The following is a 24,534-nucleotide window of genomic DNA, read 5'->3' as shown; positions in this document are numbered from 1 at the left end:
TTGAGGCCAGAGTCTACTTCACGTATGGTCACCACAAAAGTTTAGCTGCCACTGGCGGTTGCTGCAGTGTCGCATCAATTTCGTAGAACACTCTGCACTGATTTGCAACCCGAGAGACGGCCAGCCAGAATGTCGACTAGGCCTGTGGCTAGAGCTGAGATGAGGCTTTCAACCAAAATCCGCTGGAATGGTGTGGGCCTAAAGTATTTCTAAAATTGCTGCATGAACTGTGCAGCCTTCCCTTGCCTCGTCTGTTTGTCGTCTCAGCTGTGCGGTCGAACCGCCTAGTTGAATTAAATGAGTAACGCAATAAGCACGTGACATTAGCAAAGCAAACGCAATTTAGAAATGTAGCACAGCTAAAACGAAGTTTTGTTTTTATTTGATTTTTTGTTGTTTTTTTTTTTGTTTTTTTTTCATTGAATATGCCGTCTGAGATCTAAGAGAGTCGAGGACTGGAAGTGTGGGGCGACTCTCTTAAACTGGAAGCTCGCGGCCCGTCAGCTGTCAGCCATCGTGCAATGAAAACGAAACCAATGCCTTCGTTGTGAGTCAACAATGAATGCGCGTAACTGACCTGCTGGTAATTGAAAGTAGGATAAAGCTCAGAGCTAAGTAGTCCTGCTGAGCGAAAGCTCGTTGAGCTCGGCGCTAGGCGCAGACTCGCAAACTCGCACGCTCAGCAGCAACAGCAGCAGCTGTGCTCGGCACTTCCAGCTGTCAGCCGAGCTTGTGCCTTTTGCCTTTTACCGTTTGCTGCTATACGGGCGTGCACCGTGCTCGTGGGCTTCTACTTTTTAGTCTGCGTCGTATACTCGTTGCAAGCTGTACTCGTAACGGAAGCTAACGGCATACTTGTACACATTCTGCCCGCTCAGCCATTGCTAAACGGTGCAATAACAATAGCAACAACAATAAAAACACGAAGAAGTAGAAGTAGTGCGGCAGGAAGAAGGCGGCTTTAGGTACTCGTCAAAAGTGCGTGCAGTTTGTCAATCAGAATCAGAGCAGAATAAGAATAAAAATAATCACAATAACCATCGGATGAATCGTAAATAGCCGCCGCCGCTGTTCAAGCCACTTGAGATTGAGATTCGTGGGTGCGCGTCTGCGTGTATCTGCGTTTGTATAAGTGCGTGCGTGAGTTTGCCGCAAAAGTTTATAATCGTAGCGTGCGTATACTCGTATATGCCTCTTTATCCTTGAAAACGCAATTGTGCGCTTGAAAAATGTCTGGCTGGCATTTCTGCCGCAAGTGAAAGGCAGCAACAAGGCGAAAAAATTTGCAACACCGTTTCGCTCACTCTGTGTACGTGCATATATGTATGTGAATGTGTACTCGTATGTGTGCTCGTGTGTTTTTGTTTGTTCAACAGTCGCAAATGTCCTCACTCAACACATTGTCAGGACAACTGTGAACGCCTGTGTGAGCGCCAACTAAAACGTCGACGACGAAAAACAATAGTCCACACAAGTGATGAAGGAAAGTGAAAGCACAACCCACTCAACTCAACTCAACCAAACCAAACTAAACTTAACTAAGCTAAGCCAAGCTATATCTAACTGAACTGAACTGAACTGAACTCGAGTCAGTCGGACAACCAACCGGAAAACTACGCAGAACGGAACGGAAGCAAAAAAGGTAAAAAAAAAGCGTCGAGCGACGAGCGGCAATAGCGACGGCAAATGGCGCTATGCTTTGCATTCTTGTTTTGCCAACACTTTGACCCAAATCGCTAAACCCCCACCCACCCACTATACACCACTTCTCGAGTGTGTGTGTGTGTGTGTGTGTGTCGCTGTTCGCTTGCATATGCATGGCCGATAAGCCAACAAGGTGTCATTGCCATGACAAAGTTGAGAAATTTTTTCTGCGTGCTTGCTCTTGTTTGCGTAGCCGCTAAATAAAAGCAGCAATGGAAACACAGGCCAGCCAGCTAACACAATAAACAAATCTCAGTTATTCGCTCTTTGTTTTGGCCGACTCCAACTGTCACTGTGTTGGTTTTAGCACCCGGCTTAAGTGCATTTAAAACTTTTACTTTCCAGCTAACAGTTTCCCGCATTTGTTTGCGGCACGTGCATATGTATGTATGTATTAGTATAATGTGGCCTCTGGCTTCCTTTTGCTTAGCGGGGCCTTAAAGTTTCGTTTAGTTTATGACCAACGGCATTTGCAAAATGCGTGCAAGAAAAGTTTGCCGCTTGTCAAAGCCAAACACAACCAACATCCACACCCTATATCCATCCTACACTCATACTCACACTTACACTTTTGCACTCACACTCACACGCATAAATTGAATGCCGAAATAAATACTTTGCTTGCTTCTTGCAACCGAACCGCAGGCCATTTAAGTTTGCTTGAAAGTTAAGCTGGAACTTTGATCATTTTAAATTGACAGGTATAATTAGGAATGTTAAAGTCCGCGATAATCTACAAAGGTCTTTGAATTTTTGAATTGCTAAATTGAGTGTAAATATTCATCAATTTATTAGCTTCGGATTGATGTGAAATTCGGCTTAAAATTTGCTAAAGTCTGTTAACAATGAAGCTTAGAAATTGTGTGCGATAGTTGTTTGCCAATTATTAAGCAGAAAATCTATTATAAAATTAAAAATGTATAATAAGAGCTGACAAAAGAGAAGTACATATTTATTAATTTATAAGCTTTTGATGACTGTTACACACAGGAACTGGAGAATAGACTGTTTAAATAAACTCTTAAGCGGTGCCACGTCTAAGAAATTATTCTTGTTGCTGGCAACGCCCCATTTAAATAATTGTACCAAACTACATGGAAAGTGGCAGATCCTATAACTTATATGAGTCCTACATAACTATTTGAGTCCAACAACGGACTTGGACTATTAATATAGACTTCCACATACAGGAGGACTTAGCTGCACTGTTTCAGGAAATATCATAACGGATTTCTTATCGTAATATATTTATTTGTTTTTGAAAGGTATTTTTGAACCTGATCTGATCTATTAAACTAATTTATTGCGAAATAGACTTATATGTTTCCTTTCCGAATGTATAGAAACTCGTCTATGGCAGGCTAGCTGTGCATTGTTGCCAGGCCAAGCATAAAATCCTTGTTTATCTATAGTGTGAAATATATTTGATCCATTTTAACAGTATAACTACAATTATATGTAGGCAGCCCATTAATTTTCTGAACGTGTCATGCAAATCAACGAGCAACGTATTTTCCATTTAGAGTCAACAGTGTCAACTTACTAATTGAAGTAAGGTAAGGAAATCAATGGAAACGAAATATCTTAATGAACAAACTGTGGATGCGCACGATGTCGAGCAAAATTTTAGAGTATACCATAAGCCCCTCACGCTCCACTTTAATAATCGATATTGTGAATTTGATGTTCTGTTGTTCTGTTGCACGATAAATAAGGCAGTTATGCTCATGTGAGGTAGACGCTCAAACAAACATTCTGCGTCTCTGTTTGGAAATTATGCTGAGGCGGGTTTTCAGTGCTTAGCTGTCACTTCGCTAAACGTGTCAAATATTTCAACGACGCTGTCACCGTCGGGTGGAACACACAATCTTGTCGACACCTTAAAGGGTAACCATGATATACGTTTGCTGTTGTCAGTTCTTGACGTCGCTTTTGTCACTGACGCTAAATGTAAGAGCCCTCCAATTCCTGGGTATGACGATATAGATTTGTGTGAACAGTGGGAGAATTTTTGTTGATATTGCTAAATTAAAATTCCGTGTGGTCCACATAGTTACACATATATAGCACATGAAAGTCCCGCAACAAACATAAGTTGTCGTAGTTGGTAATAATAAAGATTGAGATTAGAGATTAATATTTAGAGGAGAGAAAAAACATTATTTTTTAAATTTATAGAAATAATTTGATAGGAAATTATACCAATTCCCCTCCGAAATTCTAATTGCTATCCATTGAAGTATAAATATTTTATTAGAATTATATAACTTATAAAAATAATGCTATCTTTTGTAAAAGTATGGTATACATGTTGCATAAGTTGATATTGCAAGCAAAAGAATATAATGGGAAAGATAAAAAATTTAATTGCAAAAAACTTGTGCTGCTAGCAAAAGACATTACATTTCACTTTTTGCTGTTGCCAATTGCTATTCCTGTTTTTCCTCATTTGATTGCAGATTGTAAATGAAATTGAATAGTTTTTGCCCCAGTTATTTATGCAAAATCCCTACAAGCATAATAACAACAGCAAATAAAAACAAATCGCACACACAAAATTATAATAAAGGATTATAGAACAACAAGCCAAGCAAGGCTGTTTGGCCAACATTGTGTGTTCATACTGCAGGCTGAGGAAGGCCAGAAAAACGTCAGCAGAAAAAAGCGTCTTCGCACGGCCACGCCTTCGTGTTAGTTTGTCATTTAGTTATGATGGCTGTTGACTTCTTGGCTGGCTGCCTAGTGAGTTGAACCACTTGGAAACCAAATTCTAATGCTAGGCCATAGACTGGCTGGCAGCCTGCTGGCAGTTTGTCTGCTTATTTTATTGTAACTGATTGCTGATGTTGTTTTTGTTTTGTTTTTGTGTTGCTGCCATAAGCTGGCACGCTGGCTGGCCTGCTGGCTTTTTGTTTTTAAAAATCATTTTTATTCATTAGACTTTGCACAGCCACAGACGCTGAGATGATGTCATGTTAACATGCCCAAGTCTGTTATCCATTTTGCCTTCAATGCTCTGTACCCTCTGTGTTCTCTCTGCGTGTGTTTGCACGTACTCCAGTTATTATGTTTAGCATATGTGGCTTAGCCATACTGGTCTATACACACAAGCTCAAACACACACATGCGTATGACACAGTCAGACACATGTACAGACAGACAACTGTGTCAGTCCATACACAGACCTACTCTACGCTTGGCAGAGCTTGCATTTAAAACCAAAATCAGCATAGCTATGAATTTTGAGCGGGCGCAATTTAATATTTTATTCAATCTTTTGACTCGCAGGCATAAAAAGTTTATTAGCATTTCATTTTCATTTGCCTTAACTCGTATGCAGCAGACAGCTGCTATCTTAAACGGCTGTGTGTGTGTGTTTGGCATTTTGCTTGGCATATTTTTAGGGACGACTGTCACACATTGAATTTCGTATGCAAAATACACACGGCCATAAGAAAGGCAGATTTGTTTGTGATTTTCACAAGCGCCCCAGTTATTTTCCTTTATACAATTAATTCAATTTTGGCCTTCATATTGAAGAATTTAAAGTGTAATTTTCTATATGAACCTAAATTGTAGACTTTATTGAAAACTACTCAAATAAATATACTTATGTATGAATATTGCCGATAGAATTTCATCATTTATAGGCATTCGCTTGTGTAAGAAAGTATTCGTTCTATTTCAAATAGTTAAACAAATGCCATTTTGCCAATCGCCCCATTTCCCACAAGAATACGTATAGTAGTTCGTTCTTCGTTGCCTGAGTGGGTATAACTGAAATAAAATGTTGCCCACTTTGAGGTGCAATATCAGGTTAAAAATGAAATGAAATTAAATTAAAATTCACGCTTTATATGCGTTTATTAATAATATTTTATTTTAAAAAATTTGAATCAACAAACGACTACAGCCTTTTTAGTTCCTTCGCTTCCATGCCAATTTGACGATTATATATTGTTATCCATAACATTCTATTGGCGAATATATACATTTCATTCTTACAATTCCCCCAAATTTAAATTGACGCTCAAAGATATGATGTTTCAAATCGTGACTATCAAAATAAGTCAATCAGTTAGTAAGCGAATAATTTCAACTGAAAGTCAATTAAAAGCTTATAAATCGCTACCTGCACAGCATTTGGGCTTGACCAGATATTATGTTTGCTCACTCCTCCCTAAAATCCAATTAAACAAACCCATTAAAATGTACTGGCAGCATTTAAATGTTGGTCCAACATTTTAAGTAGATAATTAAAATTACATTGCTTTTGAATAGAGATTAACAGCATAAGCTGTTATCTGTAATGAGGCCAACACCTTTGCATAGTCAAAACGAGAGCGGCGTGTTACGGCCAAAATAAATGCCAGATGGCTAAACAAACACGCAATACAACATCGGAACATATGAAGAGTAAAAAAATGTATTGTAAATAGCCGGAAATGTCTAATCGATAGCTTAATCTGGGCAATTTCTTTGCTATCGTGCCTGAAAGTGTCAGTCGACTAATGCGAACAATCAATCATGGCTTAGTATAGGTCTGATTTTTCGGGAGGCTATGTCGAGGGAGTTCATTGCGAGCAGGTGAGACTAGTGAGATGTTCAATCGGAAAAGGCCACAGTCGCCAAATTAGCTTTCTAGAGCAGACAAATAACGATATTGGTGACCAACAGCGTTAAATTATTGAATACCAACTAATTATGCTAAAAGCATGTGTTGAGTTTGCTACCTTGTGTTCCCTTTGCCTGCGATTTATCGGAAAATACGTATGTTTGTGTGGGTCTCTTGAAATGCAAACATTCTATTTGTCCAAAATGAATTATTAATAACTGTGTCGGTGTACGCTTATGTACGTCACATGGGGCGTATGTGTAATAGGTACGAATGCTTGTTCAAGTCATTAGAACTTGTAACACATGCACAGCGACTTAGTTCCTCCAAAAATAGACACCGAGCGCGTGTAGGAAGCTTTGAACGTACCTTGGCCCTCAAAACACGTTTACGTCACTTACTTTGCTGTTTGTTTAGGCAATGAGACGGAGCCATTCGCTGGTGTTGACCGTAAAGTGCTTAGGCCGAAAATCATTAGTTAAAATACGCAAATATTTTTAACGTTTTTATTAGCAGAACAAAAAGTAATTGCCCACAATTAGGGCTTAAATCGTATGACCATAGAGGGAGGGCGGCGGCAGCACTCACGCTTTGCCACATTGCCACTTTGGCACTAGCTGTAGTTTCGTCCTAAGCACACACACACACACACACACCCACACACATCTACAGAGACTTTGAGGATCATAGCACACACAAACTCTGTTTTATGCGTCGAGTATTTGGCATGTTTTGTCCCTTGGGATTAAGCAAAGCGTGAATACGTTTTGCTTGCTCGTTAACTAAGAATTACCCTCTACATACGTATATAAAGATACACACAGACACACACACATACACACACTCACATACTAATATCAACGTACTTTTTGTTTTGCTCCTGTCTGCGATGGCTTGAACCTCAGCCTGGGCTTGGCCGGTATTTAGTTTACTTTGTATTTTTACTTGCGCCATTTTTCGCTGCGGCCGCTAACAATGGAGGCTAGCAGCAGCAGCAACAACAACAACAACAACAACAACTAGAGCAAGAATAGTCCAACTTTATACCAAAACTAAAATGGACACGCAACGTCGCACACTGGTATGTTGTTGCCATTATTGTTGATATGCTGCTGCTGCTGCTGCTCTGCAGAGGATGGTGTTGGTGTTGGCGTTAAGGCAACGCTCGACTTCTTGGCGACTTTTCTTCTTGCGCCGCTGGCGAAATTGTCTTTTTTCTGTTTTGCTGCTTACGGACACTCCCATCTGCGTTTAGCTTCAGCATTGGCTTTTTATTCTAATATAATATTGTGCACAATGTATTTCTTTTGTTGTCTGTCGAGTTGGCACGACAATTGCTCTGTGCACGCACATGCCAGGAACGTTTTCTTTATTTATTCGGCATCGCGCATCGTTGGACCGTGAAGCAAATAAAACGTTGAACTGTGACATGATTGACACTGATTTTGTTGCTTTGGAATGAACATTTTTTTCGTTTTTAAATTTGTAATAAATATGTAAACACACGCACACATTCGGATGGCTTCAGCTTAATTTTGTATTTTTATTTCGTTGTTATGCGGGCATGCGGTATAAATATATATACGAGTATAAATATATATATATATACACATACTTGATATTCAGTTTTTGTAAATTTTGACAACTCATAACGTAATTTACATGAAAAATTTAAGCTTAATGAATATTCTTAATTAATTTGGAAAATGTTACAATTCTATATCCCAACTTTAGTTACTTTTACTTCCTACTTGAAAAAATACCACAATATAAAATAATACACAGTTCTCACTCTTATTGAAATATTCATATACTTGTATTGTACACGACAATTGAGAGCACAGTTGAATTTAAAATGAATGGGCTACAAACGCAAATGTGTAGGCATTTAAATATAATTCTATGGCTCAAACATCACTTTCATTTTAACATTACTAAAAGCTTTACATTTAAATACAGTTAATATGAGAGCAAATATTAAATTAAAGATAGCTACCATTAAAAATTGTAAATAAAATGAAAATGTCCACTGTAGATGAAATAAGTTGGAGTGTTTGATTTAATATGAAACTTAAATAAACAAAATTGTATTTTGAACTGAAGCACCTCGTAAAATGTTGTATATTTTTTTAATCAAACTTCAGCATTTTCAAAAGCTACGAAATGAGGAATTTTTCTTTTCCTCATCCTCTTCAAAAAAAGTCCGCTTTGTTCTTTACATACTTAAATACAAGCAGAAGCTATAATGTATTTTGGAATTCCAAATTTCATTTAGAATCAAAATTTCAAAATATTATGCTTATGAATTTTTAATTAGTATTTGTTGTTAATGCTTTTGACACCCACAAAAATTTCTCTCATTACCTTTATTAGAATAGCTTCCCATTTTCAAAACACCCTTTCGCATCTACTCTTAATGACTTGTTTGTATCATATGAAAATTATTTTGCTGTCTGTTCTAGGCAGTGGCGAGTTATTAAAAGGTATTTTGAACAACACCAAACTTGTTAGCTAGTGTAATCCAAATAAATGTATATTTCACATCGATGGTTTCATAAAAGGCACATGAACGAACATTCAATGAATTTGAACTTTGAAAAATTCAATTAAAACTTTAAGTAAATTTTGCATTTTATGAGCATGGTGTGTATCGTACTTGCACCAGAAACAGCCTTCACCCCCGCCCCCCTTCCGCTAGGGTATTACTACACATACTTTTATGGGCACTTGCAAAAAGTACGTAAAATAAATATGAAATATTTCTGTGCACGCTTTATGTTTTTCTTCCTTTATTTTTATTTTTAGTCGAGCCAAATGGCCGTGCAATGCCGCGTCGACGTTGTTGCTCGTTAGCGAGCGAGAGTTCAAGGTCCTTGGCTGTAAGGATCAAGTTGTGCGCAAATAAAAAAACATGTAAGGGTTAACAATAATAAAAACAATAGCGCCGGCGACGTCAACAACAGCAACAACTATACAATAAAAGCAACGCCGAGTCAAAATGAGCACGACATCAAGATTTTAAATTTTGCACATAAAAGACGGGCAGAACACAAAAGAGCGCATATGAAGAGGCGCAAATGAAATACACGCAACAACAACAACAACAACAGCCAAAGTTTGTGTGTACGATGTGTTGCGATGTGTTGGGCATGGGACTGGTTTTTGTGTTGGCGATGGGGGCAACAAGTACATACAACTAGAGACGCGCGAGGACGAGGACACAAAAGCCAAAGCCAATTGCGCTGTGCATGTATAAGTATATATACATATGTGTGTGTGTGTGTGTGCTTTGTAAGTGTTCCACTTTGCTTGTGTGCGAGCTAACCATCTTCAGCACGAGCTCTTATAATGCGTATGAGTCGCGACGCCATAGTTTGCTTTCAAAAGCAAAGGCACAACCACAGCCCGAAAGTATGCAGCAGACGATGCTCGTTTTCAAGTTGCTTGCATCGTTCTGGCAACGACGACGCGATGCTGCCGCTGCCGCCGCCGCCACCAACATTCATTCAACAATTTTCCAACGAGTGGCAACGAGATGCTCAAGTGAAATTACGGAAATAAACATTTTGCACGCTGCAGCAGCGTTAATAGGCGTCCGCCCCACAAACCACCGCCTGCCGCAATTTCTAAGGTGTTGGTGCAGGAGGTGGACATGGAGATATGTATACTCGTAGATGGCAGTGTGGGTGGTGCTATGTATGTGGCATCCATTTTGTGTTATATGATAACGCCAAAAGTTGCGAATGGCGTGCGCGTGAAAAACTTTTTGCAGCCTTTTGCGATTTCTTTTCTTTCTGTTTCCATTCTTTTGTTGGTGTTGCTGGTGTTGCTGGTGTCGTTGTTTTTTGACACTTCCCTTTTGCTATGCTTGGGCTCTTGCGTCTATCAAATAGGCGTCGTGTCAAAATATTTTCCTGTCAGCCCTCTACGCTGCTTGTAATGTGAGCTCATTACCATAAAAGCGTGGCTAAGCGCCACATAGACACACAAACACATTGATAGAGGCAGCACATGTGAATGAGTGGCAAAGACAGAACAGACAGTTGAAATGGAATGGAGAGTGGGAGGAAAAAAGTTATAGATGTCTTCAATTTCAGTAATAGCACTTTGGGGCATGTGGGATTTGTGCGAGAGCAAAGGACACCCCTTTGCCTGAAAGTTTTAACTGCCGTCTGGTGGATTTTAAAGTGTTGCCTGCCATTTGCCTTTGGCAATGCTGATTATATCGTTCTTGCCAATAACGCAAATGAAGCGTTCTCTTAAGTACACCGATGTGGAGACAAAACCCAACGAGGAGGAGATGGGAGCTACTTAAAAGAAAAATGTTGTATGCGCCAACCCTCTAGCCATTACGGCTTCTAAGCACTATGCCGCTTTTGCTCAATAGCTAACGGCTCTGCCACTCGAATCGTAGTCCAGGAACTACGGTTCAGAGATGCAGAAGTGAATACATCAACAGAAAATTCAGAGTCCACGTCCATATCCATGAAGTTAGTATTAGAGTCAATTGAAGGCATTTTTCATGCTATCGACAAACTTTTCAAAATTCAACAACTGCTTGCTGGAATTATAGATGTCTCTATGTGTGTGAGTGTGTGTGCGGGTGTGTATGGCTGACTGAAAGTATGCCATGAAACTATGCTCATAGAGCATAGAGCCGGCAAAGGAATAAACAAGCTATTGAGCGTATGCAAGGCATGCCGAAGCTTTTTGGCATAAATATCCTGCCACATAATGCACACGCATATTCTTACACACGCACACTCATACATACACTTGGATAAAAGCTTACCACATGCGGTGGCTTTCATGAGGCATTCGATAAGCAAGCTAAGCTCAACGCCACGTGTGATATATGAATGTCTGTATGTATGTATGTATGTACTTGTGTGCGAGCATTTCGTATCTCGTCTGGCACTAGGGCAAGTAAATTGAATTTGTGTGCGTTCCGGCAGAAGCTTTCGGACTATTTCCCTCTCCACTCCACAACAAAAATTCTTTGCCTCGGTGGCAACGAAGCGTCAACTACTCCGTGAAAGCCATATCCTTGCCGTACTATCGTTGGCAATCGTTTTTATCTGGCCTGCGTTTGTTTGTGTGCCTTCATGCCTCCTACCCACTCAGCTACTTGGCTATTCGCCTACTTGTTGTCGTGGTGGACTAACAATATCCCCTACCATACTAGCCATTTCATGCCATGCCACGACTTCATTTCAGATAAAAGCGTATATCATGCGCTTATGTCGTTATCCCTTTATGCTGCATGCCTTGTGCTTTTATTTTATTATTGTTACGCAAAAAGCAAACTGATCACTATTAAAGTGGTCGGTCGTTGGCCATAGTGGACATTTTATGTAGTGGAAGAATGGCCACAAATATTCAATATTACATATTCATGATAACGAAAAATAAGAGCCGCAAAATGTAACATAGAATATGTTCGGCAACCTGCCAATAATTTTTTTTTTTTTTTGCAAAAACTCAGCTTGAACTAGAAAGACAAGAAAAATGAATAAATAAGGAGTAATATTGACTGTTCCTGTATATATATATATATTACTCTCCTAAAATGAAGTTATTTGAATGCGGCGATGGGTTTACTTTGCAGAGTGTAGAATGGGCTCGAGAGACTTACAAATATTGGATGAACGGACAATCGAAAATGCGCCCCAAGCCAATGAAAATGCTGTCTGCAGAGAGTTCCGTGCCGATTAGATAAGCCAACAAATTCAGCAGGCCCCAGCTTAGAAAAATATGTTGAAATTAAAGAGAGATATTTACTTCTTTATAACATCAACAAATATAGGTTGTTAATATATTACAATACATCATAAAACTAAATAAAGTATAACAAATATGCTAAAATAATATCTAATTAAGCCTGCGACATGTTGGGGGAATTTTTGTTTGAGTTTTTGGCCAGAGACGTTATTATAAAAAGTAAAAGAAAGAGGAATTGTCGGACCGAAAGATTTATGCATTATGATATAGTATATAAGTCAATATTTTTATCAAAATACGAGTATGAATATTTTCATCAGCAATGAAGCAAATATATATATATGTATAAAGAAACTGACGAAGATCAAGTGAGACTCAGCAAGACAGTAATGTGGAGAGCAGAGTTAGGAACTACTCATAAATAAATATTTTCATAATCTTTACTTTGTTATCCTTTCTGTTTGATGATGTTGGTGTGATGCTAGTCAAGATAGTATTATAATATGTGAATATCGGGTAAACTGTTTTATAATTGAATAAATGGTATCAAAACACACATTTCGAGCAACGTAAATCTGTATGATGGTTAATATTTTCGCGCCCAGCTCAAAATTATGTATTGCACTACATTTCATCGGCGGTCATTTGGAATTTGTTTGGCACGTAGAGCGGAAATTAATTTTGCGCTTTGTTGCAACTAATTCTATTATATGATTGTGGTCGTGATGTTGGTCCTGTTGGTGTGTAGTTTGTTTCTGTTCTCCCGTTGTGAATCCTGCCAACAAACTGCTATGCACGTGTGTTTTTGCAAAATGTCGTGTATTTATGCATGCATAAATATATTTGCTGCTAGAACTATGATGAAAATATATTAAAATGGCGCCAGTGAATTATTTGTTTTTATGTGCTCCTTTAATTTCCATTACGCGCCAAATTGATTTATTGCTTTATTATATTCTCACTGGTCATAAATTTCTGTTGCTCTAATCATACAGTTGAGCTTTAACAATTGATTATTGTGTGATAAATTAAAATAGAATTAAATCGCATTAAAATTTTCAGTGCATCACGTGCGCTTAATTAATTAGGCACATCAGCGGGGGAGGGGGAGCGCATAAAGATGGATTTACGGACCATTGGGATTCAGAAAAATATTGCTCATTTGCTGACCCAAGGCCTGAGCATGGGCTTAAATTAATTTAGCATTTGAAGCATGCCATTATCCCGAGCAAATGATGTGGAAGCACGTTGACCCCGCTTGTATTAAAGCAAATGGCATCAGCCGCTCAGCAGGAATCTAAAACAGGGCGCCGCATGACTTTGCAGGGCCGGACCCTCTTCAGAGGGAGAGCCAGCTTTATAATTTTGACTTTGTTTCCATACACTGATTTCAGTTTGCATTACTATAGTCCACTTAATAAGCTATATTCAGACAAGAGAAATGTATCAGAAATGTGACCACACGTTACTCTTTTTATAATAATATTACAGTTAGGTATTAAAATATACCCTTCGAAATATAAATATGTATTCTTAGTTGAAAACAAACTCTTATTGATCTACGTTTTATGGAGACGAAGTCAATAATGTTGGAACCTTAAAAGCTATTGTCATCAAAAATGTAAATGACTTTTTTTTGGAATGTAAATTTTTAATTGCCACGCTCAATCCATAGTACTACCCTGCGCGTTAATTAATTCATTAAAATTATTAAACTATGAAAACAAAGAGTATCTGTGCATAATGTAAATTTAAATGCATATTCTGTTTTATTGTACTTGTAGTGTGTTGCGATGTTCGAGAATATGGTAATCGCATTCAATCGATTTTTGGAGCTTATGGCTTTATCAAGAGGCGTCGGCTTTTTGCTGGTCACTTATTAGTCACACACACACACACACGCACAAAGTCCGAAACACTTACGCTATAAATATGGTGTGGCATACATTAGAGTCTGTTGTTTATGCTCTGCTTGGCCTCTGCTGCCCCCTGCTGGCCTCTCCTTGGCTCGCAATTTGTATCTGCCTGCAGCATCAGTTTTTGGAGGGGGCTGTGCGCTCTTAATGCTCGTCCTGTTTCGTTTTTGGGGCGTTTGTGGCATTTGCACGCTTCATTTGACATAAAGACCAAAAATATCCGACAGCGTTTTATGTGGCATGGCCTCCATAGCGCTCCTGCTGCTGTTGTTGTTGTTGTTGTTGGCATTTGTTTAGATTACGTATACGCCCCGCATTTATTTTGTATTTATTAACGCTTTTTTCGTTGGCATTTGTTTATGCGAATCTGTGGCGATATTTGCACCAATGGCGCCAAAATGTTCATTTGCAAAGCAAACAATAACAAAAGAAAAGAGAGCAGCAAATACTCGTACATTATAATATGTGTACATAAATTAACTTGAAAACATGTTACTGTGTTTGCGAGTGGTTTTCCAAATTGGACAGCATTACACGTAATGCTGTTGAATATTTGTGATGGCATTACCGAAATGGACATTATTTTAAGTGTATACTTAATAAACATAAATATTTATAACAAACTTTTCCATTACTTTAATAATTAGCAACTTCAAAAAGTCGCTCAAATTTCCATATTACCCAAATCGGACTACAATGTACTCACAGAATAGATTTTTCAGAATAAAAATGGACGATCAATAGCTTAGATTGCTTACATTTCACGCATAGTTCTCAAATAACAACGAAAAATCATGATCAGCTTCAAGTTATTCAATAAAGAAGTGCCGCATACTTTAAAAACTATGAAAATAATAATAAAAATAGGAACATGCTAATATACATACAAGTAGTCATTTATTAACTTATTAGCCATCTAGAATAAACAATTTGAACATTATCATTACAACCAGAAATAAAATAAATGGAGGCTAACACGAAATGCTGATTTTATTCTCCATTGTAATTAAGTTTGGTTTTAGTTAATAGCTCAGTGGCCAGAGTTATTTATACTTTTCACATAGTGTGTTGTGCCATTTAAAGTCCCATTAGTGCTGAACACACAATCGGGCTGCAACAACTTGTGCCTGCAGCTAAATTGTGGAGCTCGCAAATCTAAAAGTTCAACTAAATCGAGTGCGGTTCGTGCTGGGCTGGCGTTTTATTCCTGGCTTTAAATCGTAAATGTAAATAGTTCAGGAAATGTGGACAAAATGTTAACTAAACGTCAATGTTGTGTTGGCTGAACATGAAATTTTATTGCGAAAAGTTTGTTGTTGTTTTGTATTTGAGAAGCATGTAATTGATTTTCAATTAGCAACGATAATTGCTTTCTGTCCACTGTGCAGCCGCGCAATTTCATTACGATTATATATCACTTTGGCGTAGTTTACTTCTTTTTTTATTGTCCAATAAGACTAATGACAGTGCAACGTGGCGTATGCGTGTTGACTGGCAGCTTTATTAAACCGTACGTATGGGTAAGTATGTGATTGTGTGCGTGCATGTGTGTGCCTGACACGTATAAAAATTTAATAATGTTACTTACCAGTTGTTGTTTTTGATGCTCCACTTCTGCTTCGGCTCCGCTCGTTGCGGCTCATTACAAATTGCTTTACGTGCCGATAAATTAAATTAAACTGTTTGCTGATAGTTCAGTTCTCAGATAGTTCACAGCCGTGGCAGCACATGTGCTTAATGCGTCCCTCAATCATTTTAGATTTAAGAAAAACTCTTTGGCACTCGGCATGGCAAGCATGTTGGGGCTGGAGTTTCATATCGTAATTGCTTTCGGATCGGGCTGTATCCATAGACAAATACAATTTGATTAATAAGATAATTTTCTTTTTTTTTCGCAGGTATGTGAACTACATCATGCTACGTATTGCTTTAAAAGTCGGGCACAAAGCAAGAGGCAAGTAGTTGGTAAGATATGGCAGATATTGCAAATAATTTTGTTTGTGCTGTCGACTGTTGTCGTAATAAAATAAAATGTTGAAATTCAAATTTTCATAACAATTTCGGCTCATTCTTTCATTTTGTGAGTGTGTGTGTGTTGTTTTTTTGTTGCTTTTTGCAAGTCATGTGCGAAATTTATATGTCGCTTAAGTCGAGGAAAGCTCATTTCTCAACAGAGTAAAAAGGAGAATGAACGAGCCGCATGCATGAAAAGAAATCCAAAGATTAAATTAAATTGTGCACGTCCCAGTTTTAAACTAAACAGCAAGAAAGAAAGAGCTTAAGGCTGGGAAGCAACAGCGACAGCGACAGCGACAGCGACAGTGGCAGTGGCAGCTGTTCTGTGTCGTACATCATAAGGATGCACACAAACACACATATACTATATACTTGTATGTATGTATATAATGATGGCGGTTGGGGTAGTTTGATGGAGTGGGGGCAGTAAACAGAAACACAAGATCCAGCGGCCAGGCCAGGAGTTACTTCTGAACGCATTTGCGCAATAAATCACAACATTTTCAGATGCTTACACAAATGCTTTTTTGATCCTTAATTTTCTGATCAAATACGTGACATTAAATATGGCGGCCATCTGTACGGGTATGTGTGTCTGTGTGCAGCTGTTTGCAGCAACTAACAAATCGGAAAGACGACGAAAATTGAATGAGAACACGTTGTATGTGTGTATGTATGCGTGTATGTGTATATTGCCACGAAAGTAAATCTGCGGGTTATACACGTACACGTGTATAAAACAGAACGAAACAAAAGCATTTTCAATCACTGATGCCCACATAAAAAGCAAAGTCGCATTGCGAGTATTCAAGTGTGTGTTTTGTTGCTGTATTGTTATTGTATTTTCAGCAACACATACAGGCTGGCGCTTATATTGTAAAGTTTGCTTTTATGACTGTCTGCAACTGATAGTCGCCAACAATGTATTCAGGCTTGTCCATACGTGTGGGTGTGTTTTACGCTTGCTTACTTTTCAATTTATTGCGTAACATTAAAAGCTCCCCAAGCTACAAGCCACCAGTTACAAATACAAAGCATGGATACATTGTGCATTGTACATTAGTGGCAGCATCATCAGCTAAATCTCATTGTGCAGCTATTTCACAAAAATGTCAATTGCATTGGCAAAGTATTTATATGGAAGTAGAGTTGTGTTCCGTGTTAGCCGGGCCACAAAGCAACAAAGACAGAGTAAGTCATTCAATCTATTGGGAAATAGAGCATGGCTTTCATATTATGTGAGTACGTTAGCCGTGGCTTGGGATTGCCAAGCATTCATCCACTTAACCGCCCGTAAGTTTTCAACTTCAGCCGAACAAAAGTATCAATCAAATACAAATCAAGAATTTCTTGCCATATAAAATTACAAAGTTCTTCTTCTTGTTGAATGAAAATCATAACTTGTTGGCAATTATATTAACGATTTTACACACAATTTTAAGTTTATTATCGAAGCCTTGAGTTGAAGTTAGTTGGGCAGGTAATTGGCACACAATTATTTCTTTCTTAACAAGTTTATATTAATTTTAACATTAATTAACTAATGTTCGATTACCCTTAGTTGCAATTAGTTGGACAGATAATTGACAAATTTGTATTTATTTAAGAAGCAACACTTAATAGTAATAATATTAATTTTAATATTCTATTACAAATGTAAGCAAATAAAGGACTAATGAAATTAAAACCTTAAGAATGCAACTAAATTTATTTTTATATTTTGCTCTTTGCATTATTATTGTACTTATTTATAAGTAGGAGAAACTAAGTTAGAGCTAGGCTTATTTTGGAAAGTGGAAAGCACTTCTGCTATATATTATTGTTCTTCTATGTATTGCAGGACTAAATACAAAGGAATCTAAAAAGTATAATAATTCCCATTTCGATTGATAGGCTTGATATTCTTCGTACATGCATTTACTTTTCTGGAAGATGTTTAAATGCTTAATATTGCTTTCTAAATGTTCTGGAAGTAGAATTATTTATTCATGTCATTAATACACAATTGGGTTGCTCAAGGCCGCTTCCATCCTGCATTTAAAATTCGGCTTTATGGAATTAGCAGTCATAATATATGATAGCCAAGCAAACAAAGCACATATGAGTATGTATTTATCGCAAATGTGCATATTTAAATTAATTAAATATTCGAGCTCGTCAAAGAACAAACGGGCTAGTGCTTTTAATTATGTCTATAGACTGAGTGGAGTTGAAATTTAATAATGCTCGCACAATACAATTATTGAGCATGTCAAGCATAAAGAAATAAACATTTGACACACTCTCATGTACTATGGGTGTGTGTGTGTGTGTGGGTAGCTGTTTTCGTGTACACCCATATGCAAAATTTGCATGAAAGCATGATAAACATGCGGCTTAATGATGTTAATAGCAATTGTACCCAGGGTGAGGCAGCAACAGCGAAAACGACAATGGCAACAAAAATAATATAAAGGAAGTAGAGTGGTAGGGGTGGGGAGAGAGCAGGAGTTACCTGACGCTGGTTTTCACCCTTTACGCATCTTGCCACAAATATTTAATAAAACGACCAACTTTGTGCGCAGCTTGCCAAGAGAAACTGCCTAACTTTTGCCACAGCCAGTGGTAAGGTAACAACAACAACAATAACAACAAGTAAAGCAGCCAGCAAACCAACTTGCAAAACTCCCACACTCACAACCTCACTGCCAAGCATCAACTGTCAAACGCCCATAAATTTACACAGAATTATAATTATTATAAAATTTCGAAATGTTTGCGCCACGAACGTGCTTCTTTGCTGTCAGTACCAGCGTCAGACTTTCAACACTTTGGCCACAAAGCTAACTGTTTTCGCATACTTCTCCCATTTATATATGTATGTACATATGTTTTTAATTTACTACACATTACCCCTTTACGGTTTAAAATGTTGTAGCATTTCATTTGTTTGTGTGTCAAACTATTTTTTATGTGGCAAGAACTAATCGTATTTCAAAAGTCAAAAACTTATAACAAACAAATCGGGAAATTCTATTTCCAATTAAGTAGCAAATTTGACTTAATTAGCTGTTTGGCTTGGCAAACCAAAACCAAGTGAAATAGCCATGGGAATTTGTTGCTGTTATCCGTAGCCGTTAATAAACTTTTTCCCGTTCAATTGGCGGATGCAGTAAAAACAAAAGCGGGAGCAACAGAAAGCGACAAAATGCTGCAAATAAGTATGGGCAGAAGGAAAAACCAATCAACACAAAATTAAACAAGAATCACGATTCATTTATGTGCAAAATTAAAAATATCTCGCCCAAGCCAATTTGTTGTTGGCATAGCGAACTAAGCGCCTAAGCAACAAATACCGCCTTCCCTTCTCTTGTATGTACTAGTTGTTGTCCCTGTTGTTGGGTGTTGCCAAGGAAATTGAGAATGAATTGCGTTTAGCGCTTGTCGATTGTCACCGCCATCGAACATCGCATGCCGATGCCATCAGAAAACCGCCATCGCTTTCCAGCCTTCGCCCCCCACCTTAGGTCGCAACGCAATAATTTGTCTATTTAAACTTTTCTTGAGACGCACGCGCTACAAGAGTCAAGAAAGCTGTTGCTGACTCCATGCTCGGTTCGCTTTTTTGTGCCTTTCATTTGCATGCAATTTATTTTGTTAATGTTCGAAAATAAACAACCACAATGAGCGGGAATGGGAAAGGAGAAAGGCACAAGTCGAGAAAGTAGCTACGCGCAATGCCGAGGCCCATTTAGCAGCATAGCAGCGAATATGAGAAACAGAACCATCATCAATTTCAATTTTCACTCTTGACTATCCCCAGAACAAAAAGGCGTACATAGTCAATATTTTGTGACTTTTGCGTCGCATGTCAAGGAACGACTTGGCTGCTGTTTCTTTTACTTGCCGGTGATGAAGGCGTTGCCACAACCATTCCATTTCATTCCACATATAGCTGGGCGCCATGAATCAGCCCAGCTGACAGCACCCCCAAAAAATATGGCAACAATTTATAAGTGATTCGTCATTGTTTATTGGCTTGGCTTCATCGAAGCGCGCAATGGAGCGCTACTCTGGCAATTCGACCAGGAGCAGGCCAGACAACAAAGGAATTTGTAGCAAAAATGAACGAAAGGCATAACAACAAATTTACCAAGATTAACGAAAGGTAGCAGTGCGTCTTTATTAGCTGTTGAGCGGGAGCTTGACCATTAAATTTGTACATACTATATACTCGTACGAGTATGCCACGAGTACTGCACACAACCGAACATCCAATAATTACTATTCTTTTTCTTCCTGTGTAATATGGCTTATGAAGGTTGGGCTCCTAGTTTAAGCTCCAGAGGGAAATAATATATTTTGAACCGATTCAATCCTATTAATGATCAACGTCAGAATTAAAAAAATGTTTAATTATAATTTATTTAAACACAAATTACGTAGTATTGATTGTACCATTGCTTACTTTTAATTGAAGCAATTATGTACAAGGGAAGATACATTAATAATCGAAGTCTATATACTTGACTGTTGCTTTAACTAATAGAGCCATCAAGGCATTAGAAAGGTAGTCCGTTCTTCGATTTCCTTAGTCAAATATTATTTTGTTCCTTTTCTTCAAGTATTATTCTTTATTTGTATTTTGCCATAACTCGACAATGTGACTTTTTATTAGACGTGAGACTACTCTCACAGAATTTGTAAAACTGCAACTAATTTTAAAATTATGCTTTATGTGATGATGGTAGCGAACTCTTGAACTATGCCAGGCCCCATGATACTAAAATGATTGTATTTGACATTTCAAGTCAGAGCTGATATTACATTTTTCTATCAGTGTACGAATAGATACGTTGTTGGTAAGTTGGTGGTAATTATTTCAAATGTAATAAAAAGCACAACGTACGTGGAAGTGAAAATTTGTGGCGCGTATACCATCAAAGGTTAAAGGATAACGACAATTTATGGGCCTTACTTGTAATTCCTTGAGGCAGTTTTGTTGACATCATCGGTAGGTGCGGGCTGTTTACCTGTATCTGTCTTCTGTCACGCTTCTCTTTGCCAGCTAAATATTAGTCCCTATATGGAGCAGCATACGCCAAATATTGGCCCAATGCGAGCGTGCGTAGCTAAACATGTCGCAGTTTGCTCAACAACTATGTTTGATAAAGGCGTCAGCCTGCAAGTATGCAACGTAATTTTGGCAGCGCCTGCAAAATTCCAACTGAGAAACACAAACACAAATACGAAGGCAAACTTCCTAACGAAATATCGAAAGTAACTCTGGCACAGAAAGGGAGCGGTAGTCGGAGAACGTGCCCGGCCACTTTTGTGCATGTTTTAACCTGCATCCTCTTGGCAGCTGAGCAACGTGAGCTGGCATTGGAATGTGTGTTAGTGTGTGTGTATGTTCAGTAAACTTTGCGCTGCAAAAGTTGTGCTTTTTGTGAGTTGATGACGATGCCGCTTGTAAATTTTTGGCACAGGAATCAATCTGAAAGCAGTTGTAAAACGTTTTGCATGCAGCGAGGCGTTCAGCCAGCAACAGAGTGGCAGGAGAGATTGAAAGAAGGAATTTCTGTCGATGTGGGTGAGTGTTGGTGTCATCTTTGCAGGTGTGGCAGCTGTCGGCCTGCTGTGGAGTGTGTGTGTGTGTGTCTGCGCCTCGCATAGCCGCCTAAAAGCAGACAGCAGTTCCACCAACATCACAAATTTCGCAGCAACTACTTGCTTGGCATCGCGCATGCCACGTACCACTATCCTTGCTTTGTGCAGCTTAGTTGTCACCAAAACGTTGCTTGCCGCTTTAAGGCACTTGGCATGCCTCGAAACTTTGTATGCAGAGAATGCAAATGCGAAACTTAAATGAAATGCAGGCTGGCAAGCAGGCAGGCAGGCACGCTGACTGGGAAAGTAAAGTAAACTTTTTGATTATCAAGTTTTTGGCGTGTGCCAAATAAATTTCTGCAGAAAATAAAGTGCAAATTGTTTCGCCACAATTGTCGTCTCTGTGTAAGTGTGTGTGTGTGTGTGTATGGGTATGTACTAAATGGGTGTCTGTGTATCTTTCTTGTAGTTTATGCATGCAATGGTACGCCTGAGTGGCGACAACCGACAAACAACAACGGCCAGGCCTTGTCTAAGGTTCGACATGTTTGGAGCCGGTCCACAAGCGGGCGCCCATTTTTGGCAGCCCAAGCGCTTTTCTATTAAAATTTTCATTAAATTGAAAGCAATTAGAAGGCAAGGCAAACGACCGCGTGCGAGTGCCATGCCGATGTCGAGACTCGGGCTGTTGTTGTTGCTGCTGCTGCCACTGCTGTTACTGTTGCCTGTGGGCTACGGCAGTAGTTGAGTTGAGCAATTTGATTGTAATTTGGGAACTAGTTCATACAGTCTTTAAAATTATATTTCTCTCCGTCATATTTTTTGTGAAATAAAAATATTATGCACACCTGTTTATGGAATTCAGGGACATTCCATCAGTTTTAATATTTGATTTAATTTAAAAGCTCATAATTATAAGTTTTGTAATGTTTTTTAAGCTTAATTCTTTTAAATTAATATTACATTCTTTTTAAATCTCTTAATAAGATTTAATTTTATTTTATTTTATTTTTTATTTTATTTTATTTTCAAACCCTGTATCCAAAAACAAGACAAGTCAATACAACCTGTTCCGCCTGTCTCTCCGTCTGTCTGTATGAATCCATATATCAGAAAGAATAAGAATATTTAATTCTTATTTTTAATTAATTTGATTATTGGTGTTTAATTGTTTTTGTCCTTCCTCAAAATGTCTATAAATTAGTCAAATATTTTTCAGCTATAAAAAATGAATTTATATGAGTCTGCCATTGAAGAAATGTAGCCATATTCGATTTTGATCTGATTAAGAGAACCAGTGTGACCACACCTCTGGGCAAGGGCAGGAGCTCTGTGGTTATCGTAGGGTCGTTCGTTTATCGAACCGTTCCTTGTTGTTGTTGCTTGCTGTGTTTTGATTATTGTCAAAACCTTGGGCAGCAGCTGCAATTTTCGGCATATAAACGAGCGTGCGTATGTGTGTGTGTGTGCGGCTGCCGGCTTGCCACTCAATTACCAGGAGGCGCAAATTGCGTTGTGACGATAACAAAAGCACATTCTATACAATCAAGATCTCACAGCATCACAAGCAGCTCAAGGCAAATGACATCAAAAGCAGCATCAGCACCAGCAAAGGCAGCAGCATCAGCAGCAGCGACTGCGGCAAAAATTAATTTGCAGCTCTTCAGGTGGGAGCTGGAAATGAAACATCAACAGCATAAATTGTTACTCTCACCTGGGCTGTTAGTCAGCTTTTTTAATGCTGCAGCTGGGCTTTATGTTCGGCCACATTTTCATTTTGATGGCTGATGCCATTTTGTCAATTTTAATGCCGCACAATCGTTCAGCTTCCACCTCAGTGCGAAGCGTGTGGATAGCAACAAAAATTGTATCCTATTCGGCTATTTAGATGAAACGATGGCGTCCATTCAACTAGAAATTGATAGCGTTGCCCAACACTGACAGCAAGTGCATTGCGTCATAACTTTTGATGGGCGCATCAATTTACGTTCGAGATTTTGCTGTCCATACTTCTATTGTTGTAGCTTTTGTTGTTGCCGTTTTTGGCCTGTTCGTAAGCACTTTGTGGCCACTTTGTATATCTGTGTGTGTGCTGCTGACCAAACGCGTTTAATGGCCGTGTTGTAACTGCTGCTGTGAAACTGCCGATTGTTGGCAGCTGCGTTTCTTATTAAGCAACTCAACCATTTTTTTTTCAGCCGTATTCGAATGGATCAGGTGGCACTTGTATGTGGAAATGAAGCCGTAGAAAAATTGAGCGAATTCCGAAGTGCACACTGGGCTCGATAGCGAAAATACAGCACACAATTTTTGTGTGGTATTATTGCTGAAACGAAATTGCAGCATGCGTTAACGTATCTGAAAAATTTTAATTAAACGGCCAGCAAACCTGAATAATGCATTTTTCAACCGAATTAGACTCACCACGAGGTCTTCAAACACAGCAAAGCTGAAAGTTGTGGCGAATGATCTCCAACTTTATTACACAATATGTTTCTTCCTCTTACTGTGTTGTGCCACAGGCGAGCGAATTATTTTTAAATATTAGTCTATAAACAGTTTATAATATTGAAGAAAGCTCATTAGTTAAAACGTTGATTTACTGTAAATCACGAATTCTATTAATTTTGATTTTGAAATGTTAAAAGTCACATTTCTATCGATTCCTGTGCCCAATGTTCAATATGCCATTGCACATGTACACATAAAAACGTGTTATTTATGGATATTTTGTGAGCTTTCTTTCGCATCCCGCTACATTTTTTGCACCAACAATAAGCTCGTGGCTTTTGTTTTGTGGTCTTGCAATCAAATATTGAAATTGGCTTGGATTTAATGGCATCGATTGGCCGGCCATTGGAACTTATGCCATTTTGGCTGAATTTATACTGCTCGTGTTTTTTTGAAATGCTCACAGGATGTGAGCAAATGGCCTATTGATTTCAATGGGCACCGTCATGACATCCTGTTTTC

The 24,534-nt window shown here is 38.5% G+C and overlaps 1 protein-coding gene across 1 annotated transcript in view; it reads left to right on the top strand.

The window, feature by feature from the left end:
* The first annotated feature begins 818 nt into the window (after window positions 1-818).
* The window catches only part of LOC115625894 (zwei Ig domain protein zig-8), a 97,415-nt gene continuing 73,699 nt past the window's right edge, over window positions 819-24,534 (top strand). Inside the window, exon 1 of the mRNA XM_030521125.1 lies at window positions 819-1,642. The gene's annotated coding sequence lies outside the window, so the exon portion shown is untranslated. The remainder of the gene's footprint in view (window positions 1,643-24,534) is intronic.

Source organism: Scaptodrosophila lebanonensis, unplaced genomic scaffold (genome assembly GCF_003285725.1).
Source record: "Scaptodrosophila lebanonensis strain 11010-0011.00,11010-0021.00 unplaced genomic scaffold, SlebRS2 tig00000001-arrow-pilon, whole genome shotgun sequence".
In the NCBI taxonomy this organism is placed as follows: Eukaryota; Metazoa; Arthropoda; class Insecta; order Diptera; family Drosophilidae; genus Scaptodrosophila; species Scaptodrosophila lebanonensis.
Note: the sequence above shows the minus strand (reverse complement) of the source record. Positions and strands in the feature narration are given on the sequence as shown.